Below are 22,235 nucleotides of genomic sequence, written 5' to 3'. Positions count from 1 at the left end.
GCATTGGCACATTTAACTCCAGTGCTGCCAGACTGGGAGGGAGTTTTAAAACAAAGTACAGCTGGGCATTCCCATTTTTGATCAGTCGGTCGACTCGCACTGGAGAACATTCTTGTGGCCTCCTGGAGAGGGGCAAGATCTAACTGCAAGGGTCCATGTGACCAAACAGTCTGCCGAGGTTTCCTCAGCAGATTTACACATGAATGGTCCCTTGTGTGATACGATGAACTGTTGGTGCTGTGTGTGCTTCCGAATTCTGGCTGTTAAATATTTGAAAACCTCTACGTTTGTATCTACAGTTGAAGCAGTCTAATGAAAATGCTTTTGTTTGATTTATTACTGTCACATGCATTGGGATAGAGTGAGAAGTATCGTTTCCTGCACGCTATGCAGACAAAACATGCCATTCAAAAAGTACATAGGGGAGAAGGAAAGGGGAGGGTGCAGAATGTAGTGTTACACTCATAGCTAGGATGCAGAGGAAGATCAGCTTAATATAAGGTAGATCCACTCAAAAGTCTGTTGGCAGCAGACAAGAAGAAGCTGTCCTTGAGTCAGTTGGTACGTGATCTCAGACTTTTGCATCCTTTTCCCGACGGTCGAAGGTGGAAGAGAGAATGTCCGGGGCACGTGGGGTCCTTGATTATATTATACTGGCTGCTTTTCTGAGGCAGCGGGGAGTGTAGACAGTGTCAATGGGTGGGAGGCTAGTTTGCGTGATGGACTGGGCTACGTTCACAACCCTTTCTAATTTTTTGTAGTCTTGGTCTGATCAGGAGCCATACCAAGCTGTGATACATCAGGAAAGGATGCTTTGTATGCCTCATCTGTAAAATTTGGTGAGAGTCTTAGCGGACAGGCTGAATTTCCTTAGCCGTTTAAAAATGATTTAAAGAATTTCACGAGTTGGCATTTTTTGCTTGTTGAATGATGATGCTCTTTTTCAGTGAATACGATTTATTTCCCAAACCATAGAATCCCTACAGTGCAGAAGGAGGCCATTTGGCCCTTCAGGTCTACACTGACTCTCTGAAAGTGCATCTTACCCAGGCCCACTCCCTGTCCGCCCTATCCCTGCAATCCTGTACAGAAAGTAAGGGGAAATACAGGTCCGGTGGGCAAAGTGCGGAATTCTGATTGAATCTGCGCAGTTTTTATATACCTTAATTCCAAAACTCAATTCAGCTCCACGTACACCCATGTTCAGAGCCACCCCAGACTGTGTTATATAGCATGTTGTCTTTCCGTGTAGCAGTTTAATGGTTTTTTATCTGCTTGTGGAAAAGATAACTCCTTGATGGGGCACACCACTCCACTACTGCCCGAGGTTGAGATAATGTCATAAACAACGAGAGCAAACCTTGAAGTGACTTTCGAACGATGTCAATCTCGAGAGGCGTTGGTGTTCTGAAGCCCTTTCAAAAGCATTATATTTACTGTGTGTCTAACTCAAAGGTTTGCTGATTTTTCTTTTGTGCTGAGGATTGCTGGAGCAGGATAGTTGGATTTATAAAGTGATCTTGTCTTTCACATGGCCTGCTGAGCAGTAATGGTTGGATTTATTTAACTGAACAAATAAGACTAGCTGAACAACCCGGTCTATGGGGAAAAAAACCCTGCAAATATGCTGGAAGTTTGATCCAAAAATAGAATGCTGGAGATGTTCAGATTGTTTAGAATATGTGGAGAAAACCGTTCTGAATGAAAGGTACGCATCTGAAATTTAAACTGGTCTATGATGGTTCACCATCCTTTTTTGCCTCCTTTCAACTTTCACTCCTATTCTCGTGTACTGACTCTATTTTTGGGCTTCAGAAGAATATTTCCAACCCTTCAGTAACACAATGACATTCTTCAGTGCAGGAGGAGGGTAGGGATATTCTTTGGGTCGGCAAACTGTAACTAGTGAGATACCACTAGTATTTTCGGAGCAGCGCTCCGAAAGCTAATCATAGAAACCCTACAGTACAGAAGGAGGCCACTCGGCCCATCGAGTCTGCACCGACCACAATCCCACCCAGGCTCTACCCCCATATCCCTACATATTTTACCCACTAATCCCTCTAATCTACGCATCCCAGGACACTAAGGGGCAATTTTAGCATGGCCAATCAACCTAACCAGCACATCTTTGGACTGTGGGAGGAAACCCACACAGACACAAGGAGAATGTGCAAACTCCACACAGACAGTGACCCAAGCCGGGAATCGAACCCAGGTCCCTGGAGCTGTGAAGCAGCAGTGCTAACCACTGTACTACCGTACCGTTTATTTGGTCGCAAATGCCATTTGCGACCAAATAAACCTGTTGGACTTTAACCTGGTGTTGTTAAAACTCTTACTAGTGAAATACCACAGGGATCAGTGCTGGATCATCAACTATTTACAATCTATATTAATGACTTGGATGAAGGGAGCAAATGTATGGTAGCTAAATTTGCCGATGATACCGTGATACAGTGCAGAAGGAAGCCATTTGGCCCATTGAGTCTACACCGCACCCGCCCTCACCGAAAGAGCACTCTATCCCCGTAACCCCATGCATTGATCATGGCTAAGTGGGGCGGCATGGTGGCACAATGGTTAGCACTGCTGTCTCACAGCGCCATGGACCCGGGTTCGATTCCGGGCTTGGGTCACTGTCTGTGTGGAGTTTACACATCCTCCCCGTGTCTGCATGTGTTTCCTCCAGGTGCTCTGGTTTCCTCCCACAGTCCAAAGATGTGCGGGTTAGGTGGATTGGCCATGCTAAATTTCCCCTTAGTGTCAGGAGGACTAGCTAGTGTAAATGCATGGGGTTATGAGGATAGATCTTGGGTGGGATTGTGGTCGGTGCAGACTCGATGGACCAAATGGCCACCTTCTGTACCGTAGGATTCTAATCCATCTAACCGGCACATCTTTGGACTGTGGGAGGAAACCGGAGCACCCAGAGGAATCCCACACAAACACGGAGAGAACATGGAAAATCCACACACATCCGAACTCAGGTTCCTAGTGTTGTGAGGAAGCAGTGCTAGCCACTGTGCAGCCCTAGACAGGCAATGAAGTTGTCAAGAGGAGGTAGAAAGTCTGCAAAAGGATATGGGCAGGTTAAGTGAGTGGGCAAAAAAAAATGGCAGCTGGATTATAATGTGGATAAATGTGAACTTTTCTATTTTGGCAGGAAGAATAGAAAAACAGTGTACTCCTTAAATTGAGAGGGAGTGCAGATCTCGTTGGTACAGAGGGATCTGGCCTTGTACCTGAATCACAAAATATTGGTATGCAGGTGATCAGGAGGCAAATGCAATGTTGGGGTTTAAAATAAAAGTAAAGTTTATTTATTCGTCACAAGTAGGCTTACATTAACACTGCAATGAAGTTACTGCGAAATTCCCCTCGTCGCCACAGCCTGGCACCTGTTCAGGTCAATGCACCTAACCAGCACGTCTTTTGGACTGTGGGAGGAAACTGGAGCACCTGGAGGAAACCCACACAGACACGGGGAGAATGTGCAGACTCCACACAGACAGTGACCCAAGCCAGGAATCGAACCCAGGTCCCTGGTGCTATGAAGCAGCAGTGCTAACCACTGTGCCACCGTGCTGCCCATTGCAAGGGGAATGGAATATAAAACTTCAAAAGTGTTACTGCAACAGTACAGAGCCCTGTTAAGACCACATCTGGATTACTGTGTACAGTTTTGGTTGTCTTACTTGATTTTTAAAATTGATTTATTATTGTCACACAATTGTATACAGTGAAAAGTATTGTTTCTTGCGCGCTATACAGACAAAGCACATCATTCATAGAGAGGATGCAGAATGTAGTGTTACAGTCATAGCTAGGGTAGAAATAGTATGATTATTAGAAGCAGTTCAGAAAAGGTTCACACGGCTCATTCCTGGGATGAAGGGCGTATTTTACAAAGAAAGGTGGAACAGGTTGGGCGGGTTAGGTTGATTGGCCATGCTAAATTGCCCCTTAGTTTCGGGGGATTAGGAGAGGAAATACATGGGGTTAAGGGGATAGGACCTAGGTGGGATTGTTGTCAGTGCAGGCTCGATGGGCCAAATGGCCTCCTTCCGCACTGTAGGATTCTATGATTCTATACCCATTGAAGTTTAGGAGAATGAGATGTGAGGACATGTAAGATCCTGAGTGGACTCGTTAGGGTAGAAACCAGGAGGATGTTTTCACTTTGGCAGTGACTGGAACTAGGGGACTTCCGCTCCTGAGTCCTTAGAAACATAGAAACCTACAGGAGACCGTTCGGCCCATCAAGTCTTCACCGACCACAATCCCACTCTATCCCCATAACCCCATGTATTTACACTAGCTAGTCCCCCTGACACTAAGGGGCAATTTAGCATGGCCAATTACCTAACCTGCACATCTCTGGGCTGTGGGAGGAAACCGGAGCATCCAGAGGAAACCCACGTAGACACGGGGAGAAGTGAAAACTCCAAACTGGCTGTCCTATGTCAAAAGACAACTTAGATGGAATGTTGTCATGGATATTCAGCAGTGGAGGGCATCACCCCTAAACTGGACAGATAATCTGCATTTTCTATATCATCTTTTAATGTAGTATAAGGTCCCAAGATGATTCACAAGAGCACAATAAGACAACAATGACATCTTAACAAGTAGAGTTGGTTATGGAAATAGGCTGTCCCCTCATCCCATGTCCAAACATCCTGTATTTTCCAGTTGGGATTACTAGATAGTAATCAAGGCTGGGATAATTTATCTTTGCCCCCCCCTCTCCCTGGTGGGGAAGTGCTAAGGACGATTATGATGTTCCATTCACTGCCCAGGCTCAGAATAGCTGACTCGGCTCGACTGGGGAAAGGATCCTTTTACACCTCAGTTCCCCACCATCTCAGGATCTCTGTTCACTATCCAAGTATTCTTTCTATATACATTGGTTACTGCTCGACTGATACATTACAAGAATGAATATCTGAATAACGTTTTAGACCAAGGGCTAATAAAAGTGGCTCGTTCAATTTGTTTCTTCATCAGCAGTAAAAGATTGTACTCTGATAGTGGAATTAGAGGTACGTGATATTCTATTTTACACTCTCAGAATTTTAGTATTGCAGTCGTGAATGAACAGGTGGGGTGGAATTCGCCCCAAAAACATTTGAAGTGCTGAATTCATGTAAAAACTGGAGTAAGTCCCGCTGCTTTTTTCAGCGGGACTTTCAAAATGAATCTCCCACACTCTGTGCATCACTGGAGAAGCCGGCAGCACAGCGCTGAGCGGGCCACTGCGCATTTGCTGATCTGTCAGCACCGTGATCGGCGCATGTGCAGTAACCCCACACTGCTGGGCTCTTGATCGCTGGCCCTACTCCCCCTGGCCTCCTGGATGTCTCTGGGCCAGCCTCGGACCACCACCCCGATGGCCAGCCCCGACCAGTCCTTCCCTCTGCTCTCTGCTCGCGATACGGACTGCAGAGTGGCAGCAGGTCCCCTAATAGAACCTGGGGGCACCTCTTCTCAACCCCCCCACCGCCCCCCCAAACCTCCTGGGGGGCCTCTGATTTCTGGTGCGGAGTTGACAACGTCAAAATTCCAGAGATGCGTGGAGGCAGTGGCGCCCAGAAGAAAGCCCACTACACTGCCTCCACGTATGTCTGTCCCAGCATAGATTGCTCCAACTTTCGAGCCGTTATAACACTTAATTTTTGGGGGGGAGAATTTCCATCCCTTAACTCTGTTTCCCGTTGCGCAGATGCCGCCAGATCTGAGTTTTTCCGACATTTTCTGTTTTTACTGCAGATTTCCAGCATCCACGGTATTTTGCCTTTAATTTATTTGCAATATCTGGTGTACGATCATACAGCACAGGCTATTCACGCGTGTTGCACCTTTACTGGGTAGCTAACGAATTAAAACAATGGCAATCTGTTTTTTGCCACTAATGATGTTGCCAACCACCAATAGAAACCAGTAGAACCACCTCCTGCTACCATTAGGTGGTAGCAAGCTAAGTCTCTGCTTTTTCTGCACTAAGTGCCTTGTGCAGCTGACAAGACAGCCTGTGGAGTTACCAGCTGTAAAAATATCTTTAATCTTACGCCAGGTTCTTGAGAATCACTCCAAAAATCAGTGACTGACGAGTGGAGAAAATTAGTTTTAACAATATGTTAAAAATTGCTGTTTCTGTGGTCAGTTCACGAATGTAATGTCAGTGGATTCCTCACATTTTGGTTTTCAAATAATACATGTTGACATATTTAAAACCTGATTTATTTCACTTTAATCTGGTAATTTCTTTAAATTATTGCCAATTGTCACATTATTTCCCATTTTCTTGTCCTAAGACGGACAGATCTGTCAACAGAGGGGAGTTATTAAGAGTAAGTCGGCTGAACATGTGGAAGTATTTATTTTTACAAGTTACATACATCAAAGTGGATCATATTCTTCAGATGAGATTTGCATTGCACACATTTATTTTCCTATTACACCTGCTGGGCCAAGTATGTTTTGAAGCTCTTTCTAAATGCCATAAAGTCTTTACAGCTCTTGACTGCACTGTAGCCACTACAGAAAGCAACTTTATTGTTGCGTGGAGTTTATGACTACAATCACTGCAAAGTCTGCTCTGCCAGTGGCTTCATTGGTAAATGTGCAGCCTGTTAGTTGAGTATGCAGAGCTGGAAAAGAATCAATTGCCAAATCGTGTTGCAACTGCTGATCTCAGTTGTGTGGTAGTCATGATCAAAATTAGCATCAGTATCTAGAATCGTACATGGTGCCGTCGTTGGACTGGGGTGGGCACATTAAGAAGTCTCACAACACCAGGTTAAAGTCCGACAGGTTTATTTGGTAGCACAGGCTATTGGAGCACTGCTCCTTCATCACCTGGTGAAGGGGCAGCGCTCCGAAAGCTTGGTGCTGCCAAATAAATCTGTTGGACTTTAACCTGGTGTTATGAGACTGTAAGAAGTTTAACAACACCAGGTTAAAGTCCAACAGGTTTATTTGGTAGCAAAAGCCACACAAGCTTTCGAAGCTCTAAGCCCCTTCTTCAGGTGAGTGGGAATTCTGTTCACAAACAGAGTTTATAAAGACACAGACTCAATTTACATGAATAATGGTTGGAATGCGAATACTTACAACTAATCAAGTCTTTAAGAAACAAAACAATGGGAGTGGAGAGAGCATCAAGACAGGCTAAAAAGATGTGTATTGTCTCCAGACAAGACAGCCAGTGAAACTCTGCAGGTCCACGCAACTGTGGGCGTTACAAATAGTGTGACATGAACCCAATATCCCGGTTGAGGCCGTCCGCGTGTGTGCGGAACTTGGCTATCAGTTTCTGCTCAGCGACTCTGCGCTGTCGTGTGTCGCGAAGGCCGCCTTGGAGAACGCTTACCCGAATATCAGAGGCCGAATGCCCGTGACCGCTGAAGTGCTCCCCAACAGGAAGAGAACAGTCTTGCCTGATGATTGTCGAGCGGTGTTCATTCATCCGTTGTCGCAGCGTCTGCATAGTTTCCCCAATGTACCATGCCTCGGGACATCTAAAGGTTTAAATCATTTAAAGGTTTATGAGACTACCAGAGTTATAGAGTCATAGAGGTTTACAGCACGGAAACAGGCCCTTTGGCTGAACTTATCCATGCTGCCCCTTTTTTTTAAAACCCTGAAGCTAGTCCTAATTGCCCTCATTTGGCCCATATCCCTCTATACCCATCTTACCCATGTAACTGTCTAAATGCTTTTTAAAAGACAAAATTGTACCTGCCTCTATTACTACCTCTGGCAGCTTGTTCCAGACACTCACCACCCTCTGTGTGAAAAAATTGCCCCTCTGGCCACTTTTGTATCTCTCCCCTCCCACCTTAAATCTATGCTTATACAGTGCAGGATAGGCCCTTAGGCTCATCAAGTCTGCACCGACAATAACTAACACTAAAGGCACGCACCGAGTCATAGAGGACTTCATTATCTGGCCAGAGTTCTTGCTCCATATTGTTATCCTGTTGGAAAATCCAGTTGTTGGGATACTTAACAAGGGCAGGATTTGCCTTGACTGGGATGCCTCTCTGATAAAAGAAACAGGGATAGATTGGGATTTTATTTTTATGCAGAATGTTTTCATGATCTGCAATGCTATTCCTTAATGGATTCTGAAGGCAGGGTGAATAGTATCTTTCAAAAGGGAATTGGATGTATACTTGGAAGAGAAAAGATTTGTTGGATTGTGGGGAATGAGCAGGGCAGGTGAGACTAGATTCTTCCAAAGAGCTGGCAAAGGCACAATGGGCCGAATTGCCTCTTTGTGCTGTTAAGGCGCTTGCTAAAATTCACTGAGTGATATCATGAGGATTGGCCTCTATTGCAAGGTAGCATGATGGGGACTGATATTTTTGAACCGTACCCTTTTAAGAGAAAACTTTCTAGAAAGTAGAAAAAATTGTTGGTTTTAAAGGTTTAAACTTTATTTATTAGTGATACAATTAGGCTTACATTAACACTGCAATGAAGTTACTGTGAAAGTCCCCTATTCGCCACACTCCAGCACCTGTTTGGGTACACTGAGGGAGAATTTAGCACGGCCAATGCACCTTACCAGGATGCCTTTCGGACTGTGGGAGGAAACCGGAGCACCCGGAGGAAACCCATGGAAGACACGGGGAGAACGTGCAGACAGTGACCCAAGCTGGAAATCGAACCCGGGACCCTGACGCTGTGAGGCAGCGCAGTGCTAACTACTGTGCCACCATGCTGCCCTCAAAGGTGCAAAGGGAGGAATTGGAGGAGTTCAAATTGGTAAAGGGGGGTGCGGATGTTGTTTGAAATGGAGTATCTAACAAACCAGAGGACAAGCAAACTTTCTAAAATGCATTGGCGAATGGCAGATATCTTTAATGCACCTCACTCTTGTTCCAAAAATAAACTTCCTGAAATGAATTTGCAATCTAACTGAACAATTCTATCTATTTAGATACGCATAACAATCTGGGTCTCATTATGTCCCAGTCATGAAAGTGTGCTCACAGATTTAAAACTTTTTTTTTTAAATAAAAAATGTCAATGGTTGTCTAATTGTCCCTTCTAATCTGCAGTCAGAAAAGTTGCAAAAGTTTAAATACCTTGTGGTTGATACCAGGAAATAACATGTTTACCAATTTAAACCACTTGCCCATAAGAAGTATTCAAGCAGTAATTTTGAAAGGGACAGGCCAGGTTTGCAGCTATGGTGACTGTGCTTCGGACACTTTGGTGTCTATTGCATGACAGAAGAGCAACTCAAAGGATTTCAGTTTGGTTAAGGGGGTGGCGTTCTCAGTCATACAGTTCTGGGGTTTAAGTTTCACAGTAAGAAGTCTAACAACACCAGGTTAAAGTCCAACAGGTTTATTTGGTAGCAAAAGCCACGAGCTTTCGGAACAGGCTGTCCCTTCGTCAGGTGGGCGGGAGTTCTGATTACAAACAAGGCACAAAGACACAAACTCAATTTACATGAATAATGATTGGAATGTGAGCCTTTACAGCTAACCAAGTCTTAAAGGTACAGACAATGTGAGTGGAGGGAGCATTAAGCACAGGTTAAAGAGATGTGTATTGTCTCCAGACAGGACAGCCAGTGAGATTTTGCACATCCAGGCAGGTTGTGGGGGTTACAGATAGTGTGACATGAACCCAATATCCCGGTTAAGGCCGTCCTCATGTGTGCGGAACCTGGTTATCAGTCTCTGCTCAGCAACTCTGCGCTGTCGTGTGTCGTGAAGGCTGTCTTGGAGAACGCTTATCCGGAGATCAGAGGCTGAGTTTCACTCCAGGGATCTGAGCACATTATCCACCCTGACATATAAGTGCAGAACTTCATTTTGAGAGATAACTTATTTTTTGGGTGGGATGAGATGTCAATTTAAATTGATGCCCTGTTTGCGATGTGCATGATCCCATACACACATGCTCTGAAAAACATGTGAGTTCACCTGGTCAACATTACTGCCAAACAGATTAGAATTATAGAATCCCTGGAGTGCAAAAGGAAGCCATTTGGCCCATTGAGCCTGAACCAACAACAATCTCACCCAGTCCCTGTCCCCATATAATTACCCTGCTAATCCCCTGACACTAAGGGGCAATTTAGCATAGCCAATCAACCTAACCCACACATCTTTGGGATGTGGGAGGAAACCAGAGCACCTGGAGGAAGCCCACGCAGACACGAGGAGAACGTGCAAACTCTGCACAGTCACCGAGGCCAGAATTGAACCCGGGTCCCTGGTACTGTGAGACAGCAGTACTAGCCACTGTGCCACTCTCAGTGCTCAGTTATCTTGTTGCTGTCTTTGAGACTTGTGCGCAATTGTTTTCCGCCTTCGACTATGCAGCAGTGACTCTGATTGTACGTCAAGCATAGCTAACATTCCCAGGGATGTAAAATGTACTACACCATAACCTTGGCAGTCCAGAATGTTTGGGATCAAGTCATTTCTGGATTCTGGAATTTTCTGCATTGCCAGAATGTCTAACCACAAATGTATGAACTGGAAAACACCATCGATATAAATACCTAAAGCATAAAACAATGATAAAACATGATAAAGCTGCAATAAAATTTGATTTACTTGCTCCCAAGGCACTGAAATAAAATGATGCTGTGAGTTGCTCGGGTCTGCTCATCAGGCTTCCAGACAACATGTTTCTGAACAATAGATTTCTAAACTGGAGAGCTTTCAGTGTATTATGAAAATGATTTTTTGTTCTTCATCATAGATCATAGAATCCATTCAGCCCATCGGATCAGCGCCAACCGCAATCCCACCCAGGCCCCATCCCCATGCATTTACCCTAGCTAGTCCCCCTGACACTAAATGGCAATTTATCATGGCCAATCCACCTAACCCACACATTTTTGGACTGTGGGAGAAAATCGAAGCACCCGGAGGAAATCCATGCAGACACAGGGAGAATGTGCAAACTCCACACAGACACAGGGAGAACGTGCAAACTCCACACAGACAGTGACCCAAGCCGGGTATCAAACCTGGGTCCCTGGCACTGCGAGGCAGCAGTGCTAACCACTGTGCCACCGTGCTGCCCCACTGAAGTAAGAAGTTCAACACAAGCTATTTAAACAGAGGTGACATTTTCCCTGTTTTCTCTGGAGCTGTGTTTATTAGCTAGTGCAAAAGAAAGCTGGTTGTTTATCCCCAATCTCCCCTCCCTAAAATATGAAAAGGACGTTCAGCAGCATAGAGGTGAGGAGAAATTTCTTCACCCAGAGGGTGGTGAATCTGTGGAATTCACTATCACAGAAAGTAGTTGAGGTCAAAACATGTGACTTCAAGAAGAAATTAGATATAGCTCTTGGGGCTAAAGGGATCAACAGACATGGGGGGGGGAAAGGCGGGATCAGAGTATTGAATTTGATGATCAGCTATCATCAAAATGAATGGCGGAGCAGGCTCGAAGGGCCGAATGGCCTCCTCCTGATTCTATTTTTTATGTTTCTGTGACTGGACATAGGTGATAGTATTCCATTTTTACAAACTCCCTGTGCGTTATGGTTCTGAATTTTTATTAATTATGTCCTTCTTAATAAGGGGCCACTTTTTTTTGTTGGGTGTCACTGCGGCAAATCTGCCTCCTTATGATTTTATTGCAAAATGGCATTTTGTTGTGGATTAAAAGGTGCTAACCATATTTGGTCATCTCCCTGGAGGTTTTGTCATCTCCAACTACCCGACCCAGTCAAGCAACATTTTTCCCCCATTTCCTTCTACAAATCAACCAGAGGTGACGTAAGGGGAAAAAAAAATGCAATGGCTTCTGGTGATCCAGAACGCAATCTCTGATTCTGGATGATCCCGAACGCATTGTACGAAGAGGTGGTAGAAGTAGAACGGATAAATATTTGAAGATGAAAATTGTGTGGAAAAGAAAGACTTGCGTTTACATGTTGCTTTTCATGACCACCAGAGATGTCTCAAAAGCAATTTACAGGTAATAAAATCCTGTACTTTTTGAAACGTGACCACAAACAGCAAGATGGTAATGACCAGATTTTGTGGTGTTGATTGAGGTATAAGTTGTGGCCAGGACGCCAGAGATAAGCCCTCTGCTCTTTGGAATAGTGCCATGCTCGATTGATCCTGACTCGAAACGTTGGCTCTCTTCTCTCTCCACAGATGCTGTCAGACCTGTTGAGCTTCTCCAGCATTTTCTGTTTCTGTTTCAGATTTTAGCATCCGCAGTATTTTGCCTTGAACTCTCAATCTACCCTAATCAATTCCCTTTGATATCTTAAAAACAGTGATCAAATCACCACTTAACCTGAAAAGCTCAACATTTTAGATTATACCCTCCTCCACTTTGGTGCCAGACTCCCAACCAGGGTAACTCCCAATCAGTTTCCCATGATATCTAGAAAACTGTGATTCAGATCACCACTTATGTTTATGCTCTCCCCTCCCATACAGCCGATCGCCCCGTCTATAAGGCTGGCATAGCAAATACCTATTCTGAGTGTGTGTGTTCCTCTAAAAGAAAATCCAAAAAGGAAAAAGACTTGCATTTATATGCACTTTTTAAGGACAACCGGATGGCTCCAAACATTTTCCAGTCAATGAAGTGTAATTGCTGTTGTAAGAAATGCAGAGATTCAATACAGTATGCACACAGCAAGCTCCCACAATCAGCAATGTGGCAATGATCAGATAATCTGATTTTGTGATGTCGATTGTGGTACTATAATCGGCCAGGACACCTACTCTTCTTTAAAATAGCGTCATAGAGTTTTTACCTCCATTTGAGCAGGCAGATGGGTTTATACGCAAGAAATGGGAACAGGAGTGGGTCACTTGTTCCCTCGAGCTTGCTCCGTCATTCAACAATAGAAGTTACAGCACGAAGGAGACCATTCAGCCTGTTGTGTCTGTGTTAGCTCTCCAAAGGAATAATTCAGCTAGTCCACTCACCTACCTTTTCCCAGTAGCACTGCAATTTTTTCCATTTGGGATAATGATTTAATTCCTTTTGCAAAGTCTCAATTGATCCTCCCTCCACACTACACCCTTGAGCAGTGTATTCCAGAATTTAACAACTCGCTGTTGTGGCTGTTTCTTTTACCAGTTCTTCACCTTTCTTCATCCTTCCACCGATAGAAACAATTCCTTCCTGAGTAGACCCAGTGATATTGAATCTCTCTATCAAATCTCCCCTCAACCTACTCCAGGTGAAAACAGCCCTGACTTCTCCAATCTATCTATGTAACGGAAGTTCCTCGTCCCTGGAATCATTCTTTTGAATCTTTTCTGAACCCTCTCCAATGCCTTCACATCTTTTCTAAAGTGTAGCTCCCAGAACAGGAAGGAATACTCCAGCTGAGTCCAAACCAGTATAACTTCCTTGCTAAATATCACGATAACCCAACCATCCACACCCATCACTAAGGGACAAGAAGGGGACATACGATAAGATCAGGATGATCTGATTACGACCTCAACTTCACGGAAACAATATTCTCTCCCTCAATGTCAACAAAATGAAGAGATTGTCATTGACTTCAGGAAGCGTAAAGGAGAATATGCCCCTGTCTACATCAACGGGGACGAAGTAGAAAGGGTCGAGAGCTTCCAGGTTTTTAGGTGTCCAGATCACCAACAACCTGTCCTGGTTCCTCCATGCCGACACTATAGTTAAGAAAGCTCACCAATGCTTCTACTTTCTCAGAAGACTAAGGAAATTTGGCATGTCAGCTACAACTCTCACCAACCTTTACAGATGCACCATAGAAGCATCCTTCCTGGTTATATCACAGCTTGGTATGGCTCCTGCTCTGCCCAAGACCGCAAGGAACTACAAAAGGTCGTGAATGTAGCCCAATCCATCACGCCAACCAGCCTCCCATCCATTGATTCTGTCGACACTTCCCGCTGCCTCGGCAAAGTAGCCAGCATAATTAAGGACCCCACGCACCCCAGGCATTCTCTCTTCTACCTTCTTCCTTCAGGAAAAAGATACAAAAGTCTGAGGTCACGCACCAGCCGACTCAAGAACTTCTTCCCGGCTGCTGATCTTTCTCTACACCCCAGCTATGATTGTAACACTACATTCTGCACTCTCTCATTTCCTGCTCTATGAACGGTATGCTTTGTCTATATAGCGCGCACGAAACAAAACTTTTCACTGTATACCAATACATGTGACAATAATAAAATCAAATCAAATCAAATCAAAGTTTCCTTTCTGCCAACCTCCACCATTCCACACTCCCTCCTCCCATAACCCTTAACGCCCTTGACTATTAAACTCGAACATTTAAGGTCTTGTGGGAGAGAGCACCCATCGCTAACATTTCAGTGCAGGTTGGCACTGCAACAGGGTGTCGAGCCTTGATTTTTGTTTGATGGGTAGGGTGCTCAAAGCTTGGCACAGGAGTGGCACCTGAATGTGGCCCATGGTGGGCATGGCGTGGAGTGGGTGGGGGGAGGGTATGGTTTGAGGGAGGGTCAAGCTTCTAGGAAAGGTACTTGAACATGGTGCATGGCACTGAGTGAGTGGGTGAGAGGGGTCTGAGGGTGTCAAGCCGGGGAAACGGGCTTGAATATGGTGTGCTGCACCAGTGGAGGGGTGGGGGGGGCGGGGGGGGGGGGGGGGGGGGGGGGCGGTGGCCAAGGTCAGGGGTCAAGTCCTGGAGAAAGGGGATTAAATGCAATGCATGGCATAGAGTGAATGCGTGAGGGGGGGGCGGGGTGGTGGGCAAGCCTCAGGGAAAGTGACTTGAACGTGGGGTATGGAACAGAGTGAGTGGGTGGTCAAGTCGGGGAAAGAGGTTCAAATCTGGTGTATGGTATGGAATGAGTGGGTGAGGGGATGGGGGAAAATCAAATCGGGGAAGGGGCTTGAATGCGGCACGGAATGAAAACGGGAGAGGGTGGGCAAGGGGGTTTCAATGTGGCACATGGCACGGAATGAGAGGGGAGGAGGGGTCAAGCTGGGAAAGGGGGTTCGAATGTGGCACGTGGCACGGAATGAGAAGGGGGGGTGGGTCAAGGGGGATTGAATACGGTGCATAGTACGGAGTGGGCGAGAGGTGGGTCAGCCATGGGCTAAAGCCACGTGGAGCGAGGCCAATGTGTATGTGTGTGTTTTGTGGGGGGGTGGGGGTGGAATGAGGGGAAGAGGTTGTGGATTGAAATGGTTGGGGAGGCTGGCTTTGAATGTAGGGATCTGGATTGGAATGTGTTGGGGGTGGGGGTGGGGTCTGGATTGGAATGTGTCGGGGGTGGGAGGGGGTCCGGATTGGAATGTGTGGGGGTCGAGGGGGGGGTCCGGATTGGAATGTGTCAGGGTCGAGGGGGGGTTCCGGATTGGAATGTGTTGGGGGTGGGGGAGGGTCCGGATTGGAATGTGTTGGGGGTGGAGGGGGTTCCGGATTGGAATGTGTTGGGGGTGGGAGGGGGGTCCGGATTGGAATGTGTTGGGGGTGGGAGGGGGGTCCGTATTGGAATGTGTTGGGGGTGGGGGAGGGTCCGGATTGGAATGTGTTGGGGGTGGAGGGGGTTCCGGATTGGAATGTGTTGGGGGTGGGAGGGGGGTCCGGATTGGAATGTGTTGGGGGTGGGGGGGGGTCCGGATTGGAATGTGTTGGGGGTGGGGGGGGTCCGGATTGGAATGTGTTGGGGGTGGAGGGGGTTCCGGATTGGAATGTGTTGGGGGTGGAGGGGGTTCCGGATTGGAATGTGTTGGGGGTGGGAGGGGGGTCCGGATTGGAATGTGTTGGGGGTGGGAGGGGGGTCCGGATTGGAATGTGTTCGGGGTGGGGTCTGGATTGGAATGTGTTGGGGGTGAGGGGGGGTCTGGATTGAAATGTGTTGGGGGTGGGGGCGGGGGTCCGGATTGGAATGTGTGGGGGTGGGGGGGTCCGGATTGGAATGTGTGGGGGTGGGGGGTGTCCGGATTGGAATGTGTTGGGGGTGGAGGGGGGGGTCCGGATTGGAACGTGTGGGGGTGAGGGGGGGTCTGGATTGAAATGTGTCGGGGGTGGAGGGGGTCCGGATTGGAATGTGTCGGGGGTGGAGGGGGTCCGGATTGGAATGTGTCGGGGGTGGGGGGGGTCCGGATTGGAATGTGTCGGGGGTGGGGGGGGTCCGGATTGGAATGTGTTCGGGGTGGGGTCTGAATTGGAATGTGTGGGGGGTGGGGGGGGGTCTGGATTGGAATGCGTTGGGGGTGGGGGGGGGGTCCGGATTGGAATGTGTGGGGGTTTGGAATGTTGGGGTGTTGGGTTGGAATGTTGAGGTGTGGAGGCCACGCCTACTCCCTACTGGCCCCGCCTGCCTGCCCACTGACCCCTCCCCCCCTGCTCACTGACCCCGCCCCCTTCCCCAGGCCCCGCCCCCTGACCCGGCGGCGTCACAGCAGCAATGGCGCCACCCAGTGACTTCCTGTCCAAGCGCTCTATTGTTCTTTATGAGCCTTTTCAAATCTTATTTTGGAGGTTAAAAAAAAACGCGCCCAGGGTGCCGGCTCTGCCCGGGCGGCGCTCCCTCCCGCTCTTCCCACTTGTGATCGCGGCCGGGGGCACCCAGATGTCGGCGGAGCAGCTCGACGGCGGCCGCCGGCGGCGTTTTGGCGGTGAGTGGTTTTATTTATTCTCAATTCCTCTCTGCCTTGTTCCCCCCCCCCCCCCCCTCACCGCCAAAAAAAATCAACCAGAAAAAAAATCCCCTCAAATAATAAATAAAAATATCAATATTGCTGTGGTAAAGGAGGTGGCGCAGGCCGCGAGTCAGTGTTGGACTCGAGGTCTCCACAACAACAATAACAACACATTAAATCCCTCTCCTCCTCCCCCCTCACTGTCTCCCTCATTATTTATTTATCTTTAATTTTTTATTTTCCAAAAGGAGCAAAATGAAAAAAACACCCAGCCCCCCCCTCCCTTTCTGTACTTTTCTTTTCTGCCTCCCTCTCTTCAAACACACACTTTAAAAAAAAATTGGCTGAACTTTTATATTTTTTTTGGGGGGGGGGGAGGGGGAAGATTTCGTCCTCTCTTTTCTTCTGTTTCCCCCCTCCTCCTCTTTCCCCTCCTTCCTTCCTTCCTTCCTTCCTCCTCTTAACAGAATCTGACTGACTGACTGCTCCAAACCTTTATCTTCATAACAAGTGTTTGGAACATCCCAGCACGTTGGGAAATCCTTTTCTCTCTCTCCCTCTCTCTCTCTTGGGATTTTCTTTCTTTCTCTCCACAAGTACCTCTCAGATTTTTTTCCTCCCTTTCTATATATAAATACCTTAACTCCTCATCCTCTCCTCCCCCTCTCTTTTTTAACCGGTCCTCAGATGTGATTTATCTTTTCATTTCTCTCTCCTCCCGTGGGATTTTTCTTTTCTTTCTCTCCACAAGTACCTCACAGATTTTTTTCCTCCCTTTCTATATATAAATATCTTAACTCCTCATTCTCTCCTCCCCCTTTTTTTTAACCAGTCCTAGGGTGTGATTTATCTATCTTTTCATTTCTCTCACTCTCTCTCACCCCCTGGGATTTTTCTTTCTCTCCACAAGTACCTCAAAGATTTTTTTCCTCCCCCTCTACATATAAAATATCCAATTCCTCATCCTCCCCTCCATCTTCTCTCTTTTTTTTACCAGTCCGAAGGTGTGATTTATCTTTTTATTTCTCTCGCTCTCTCGTGGTTGCCACATGATTAAAATTTTTAAAACAGTTTGATGACATGTCGGTGATTATGATGCCAGGGGGGAACGTCATTAATCCTCTTGCTATTATCAATAAGCAAGGCATACATTTCTGGTGACTTTAACTTTGTCCAGTAGAAAATCCTGATTTTTATGCTGCATCCGAGCCCCCTTCTGTGTCATGAATGTAAGCAGAAGCGCCTCTCTGTCTCTGTCGGGGTGTTTGTTGCTGGGCCGAATCCCAGTTTAGGTGGATTAGATTAAAAAAAAAGTCTTGGCTCTATGGAGTAAGAGTCACTGTAACTCCTTCGTCGTGTGTGTTTCATGGTTAGTTTTTGCGTGTGTTGCTGCTGCCGTTGCCACACAGCGTGGTTAGGAGAGCTTGTGTGTTTTTTTAATACACTTTTTTTTAAAGTCCTGACTGTGATTCTTATCTGTGCACATCAGATCAGAAGGATTTTTTTTTTGAGAAACGTGCCTGTTTGTGTGTTGGTAGAAATATCATTGGTAGACTCAACAGTGTACAAAGGAGTACCTGATGTGTAAAATCGTGGATTATATCCACACACAGTATCTTCACTGCATTATCTCTGAGCGTTGGAGGGTGCGATTGTGTCATCCCCGTGTAACTTTTATCTGCTATGGTTGACAGTTGTGGATTTTTGTCTTCTGGAAGTGTGGACCTGTGAGACTTTCGACTTTTTTTCTGGAGAGGGGGGCGTGTACTGTCTTCTGATGAAAGCAGGTGCTTACAGTCTCGGGTTTGGAGGTCAGTTTGCGATTTCAAGTCTGGAGGTCAGCCCCGGCGTAATTGGACCCCATATATTGTCATATTAAAGGACGTTTTTTTCAGCAGTTTTCCAGATTACCTCCGTGGTGTTTATAAACAACTGGTGCATTCTGTCAAAAGTGCAAGTTCTCCAACTAGCCCTGAAGTAATTTTGATATGTAGTCGATGCAAAGAGTAAAGGACCTGTGTGTGCACAGACTGCACATCGTGGTGTCATGAAATATATCATATTGTGCAATTTCTGAATTGTCAATATCCATAGGCAAATTCCCCTTTCATAATGTGTATATTTGTGTTCATTCCAAAGATGTGTAGGTTAGGTGCATTGGCCATGCTAAATTTCCCCTTAGTGTCCCAGGATGTGTGGGTTAGAGGGGTTACGGGGATAGGGCCTGGGTAGGATTGTCGGTGCAGACTCGGTGAGCCGAATGGCCTCTTTCTGCACTGTAGGGATTCTATGACAAAGTCTAAGATGTTTCATCCGATTGAACTGATATCTTGCAATGTATTTCTTCATATCTCCTCTAATTCTGCATTCTTTCTCCTCCACACTAACTCTTAGTTCCCGCTATCTTCTGCCCTTTTTGCACATATAAAGATAACCCTTGCTCTGAAGTTGCTACTGGTACTTCAGAAGTCTAGGAATTCTATAAATTCCTACGCAGCTGATTCTTTTTTAAAAATTAACAAAACATTGTCCTCGTCTTGAATTGATTTTCTTTGGCCGCACCAGTTAGTAGCGTATGAGAATGTTACATATGTCCCAGTAAACTCTTGTTAGGATTCTGTGTTTTATGCACATTTCAATACGTGCCTCAGCTCAATGAGCAACTGATCCCTGGTTAGATCAGTGCTAAGTTGGCTGAACGTAATGGTAGGAACACAGCAATTAGTCTCCATCCCAGGGTTAGGTAGGGAAAAATCACTCGCGATTCCTGATCACTCCAGCAATTCCTTTTGGCCTTTGACTTAAAATCTGAATATCTTAATCCTGAACTTTGATTTAAATGAAAATTTAAATCATGCTTTTCTTTCTGAAAATTTTAAGTTGCACATGATCGGGAATTAACATTAAGGTGCCAGTCAAGTACAAAGGAAAGCAGATCATTTTTGGCACACTACTCAACAGTAACAGTGACATTTAAAAGTGCTTGAACGCAGATGTAAGGACTGGGCAGGATTGTGTTTAACTGTGATTGTCTTGCCTTTTCTCAGCCTTGCCTATCCTCTACTGGGGTGGCACGGTGGCAAAGTGGTTAGCACTGCTGCCTCAGGTTCGATTCCCGGTTTGGGTCACTGTCTGTGTAGAGTCTGCACATTCTCCCCGTGTCTGCGTGAGTTTGCTCCAGGTGCTCCGGTTTCCTCCCACAGTCCAAAAGACATGCTGGTTAGGTGCATTAGCCACGCTAAATTCTCCCTCAGCGTACCCAAACAGGCGCCAGAGTGTGGCGACTAGGGTATTTTCAACAGTAACTTCATTGCAGTGTTAATGTAAGCCTACTTGTGACACTAAAAATAAACTTTAAAAAACTACTCTACCACTCAAACAGCCTACAGATGCTCAATATCGATGTTCATGTGTAAATAATGAGGCACTTTGTGGTGAGGTTCTGGAACATCTTGGTGCCTGTCAAACTTTATGCCAGCAGGAAGCCAATCGCTCCAACAGAAGAGCCGTAAAAGGAAAAAAACTTAACTGACAGAGGTGAAAGAAACCTTTCAATGATCATTGGTAGTCCACTGCCAGGCTTGTCTGTTGCCAGTTTCAGGCTGACAGGGCATGTGTGAAAGCTTGGCGGTAACACATTCACCTCCAAGTCAGAAGTTTGTGATTCTAGACCACTCTGACCTGAGTGCACAGTATCAGCTGACATCTCGGTGCATGACTGCTATAATAAGAGGCTCTGTCCTTCAGATGAGATGCTAAACTGAGATCTCGTCCACTCCAGTATTTCAGATGATGTTAAAAGATCCCCTGCCGCTCATAAAGAAGAGAATTCTTCCAGTGATCTGGCCAATATTCTTTCCTCAGCTAGTGACACTAAAAAAATTATTTACTGATCTTTCATCTCCTTACTGTGAAAAGTAGCTGACGTGTTTTCCTACTGTGCACATCAAGGTAATTAATTCATTGTATGCAAAATATTTTGAGACAATTAAGTACATATATTGGGTCCTGTTCACCAATTATCTCTGTACTTGTTACTTACATTGAATTTCAGTTCCCCAAAATCTCAATTTTAAGATTCTCAACCTTAAATCTCGGTGTTCTTTTACATTCTAAATCTGTAACTTTCTCTAGTTTTGCAGCCAGTGTCCCCAGAACACCCAGCTCCTGCAAAATCTCTGCTCCCCTCACTTTTGGCTTTTTGTATGTTCCTTCCTTCCCACCAATGATGGCCATGCCTACCTCAACCAGGTGCCACATTCCAGAATTCTCACCATAAATCTTTCCACCTTCATCTCATTTAAGATCCTCCTTAAAACCCACCTCTCAACAAATGTTTGGTTGCCACTCCTAATAAACAAAGAATTTGCCTTCTACGTAGCCCCTTCCATGACCTCAGGACTTCCCAGGGTGCTTTACAACCAAATAAGTACTTTTGAAGTGTAACTACTGTACAAATATCCCGTTTAACATGCTGTCAATCTTTGTCTGACTACATCCCTGTAAAGTACTTAGAGAATTTTTCTATGTTAAAGGCACTTTGGAAATAGAAGCCTTTTGACTTTTTCCCTTTTCCTATAGATAAACTAACCTTATTTGACTGTTTCAGCTGAGATTGGGTGGAGAATATTGTCCTATGCTCACTAGCCTGACATATTACTGCAGTAAGATGTTATGGCACAGGATTGCTGTGAAACATTCCAGCTGATTTTATTTTCTCTTTTGTTCTTCACCTCACAGTGGGCCAGTGCTAGTCCATACTTAACTCTGTAGTTGCTGGTACCTTACGCAAGTGATCAATCGTCAGGTGTGACCGTACATAGTCAGTACCACCAAAGAAAAGTGTTGTTGTTGAGTCCAATTCCCCAACTCCCCAGCCCGCCACTTTAAACACGCGCACACACATAGTATTTCAGCAAGGCTCACCTAGATAGTAATCCGAGCTGATGAACCCCGTAATACTTTCTATTTGGGTGTCTGGCCTTTTTGTAGCACCATAGTTAGATCAAATCATTTTTTAAAAATGGGATCAAACCTAATGTCCTATACTCTGTGTGATTTTTGTGATATACATTCTGCGGATAGAGAGATATAATGTACTTTCTGTTTCAAGTGGCAGGTGCTGCTTTAAATTGCAGCAAAATGTTTGTTCCCGAGTATTTCTCTAATGTACTAAACATACTGATAGGTTTTTCTGTAATTATAGGATATTATTTTTGTTTTGATGTCCAGTCTTCAGCAAGTTCTTCTGTAACAATGGATGCACAGCGTGTGTGTTCTGGTGTTTCTACTCCTGATTGGAATAGTCACAGAACCACAGAATACTACTATGCAGAAGAGGCCCTTTGGCCCATCGAGTCTGTACTGACGCATGAAATGCCCTGACCTGCCCACCTAATCCCACTTGCCGGCACTTGGCCCATAGCCTTGAATGTTATGGCGTGCCAAGTACTCATTCAAGTACTTCTTAAAGGATGTGAGGCATCCCACCTCCAACACCCTCCCAGGCAGCGCATTCCAGACCGTCACCACCCTCTGAGTAAAAAGGTTTTTCCTCAAATCCCCCCTGAACCTCCCACCCCTCACTTTTAACTTCTGTCCCCTCAAAACTG

The 22,235-nt window shown here is 45.7% G+C and overlaps 1 protein-coding gene across 2 annotated transcripts in view; it reads left to right on the top strand.

Annotated features, from left to right (window-relative positions):
• The first annotated feature begins 16,370 nt into the window (after window positions 1–16,370).
• LOC144511821 (ubiquitin carboxyl-terminal hydrolase 49-like) overlaps window positions 16,371–22,235 on the top strand; it is a 72,928-nt gene continuing 67,063 nt past the window's right edge. Inside the window, exon 1 of one of the 2 annotated variants that reach the window (XM_078242175.1) lies at window positions 16,371–16,599. The gene's annotated coding sequence lies outside the window, so the exon portion shown is untranslated. The remainder of the gene's footprint in view (window positions 16,600–22,235) is intronic. The other variant, XM_078242174.1, reaches the window with a different exon arrangement.

Source organism: Mustelus asterias, chromosome 25 (assembly GCF_964213995.1).
Source record: "Mustelus asterias chromosome 25, sMusAst1.hap1.1, whole genome shotgun sequence".
Taxonomy (NCBI): Eukaryota; Metazoa; Chordata; class Chondrichthyes; order Carcharhiniformes; family Triakidae; genus Mustelus; species Mustelus asterias.
The sequence above is the reverse complement of the archived record's forward strand: the minus strand, read 5'-3'. Positions and strand labels throughout refer to the sequence as shown.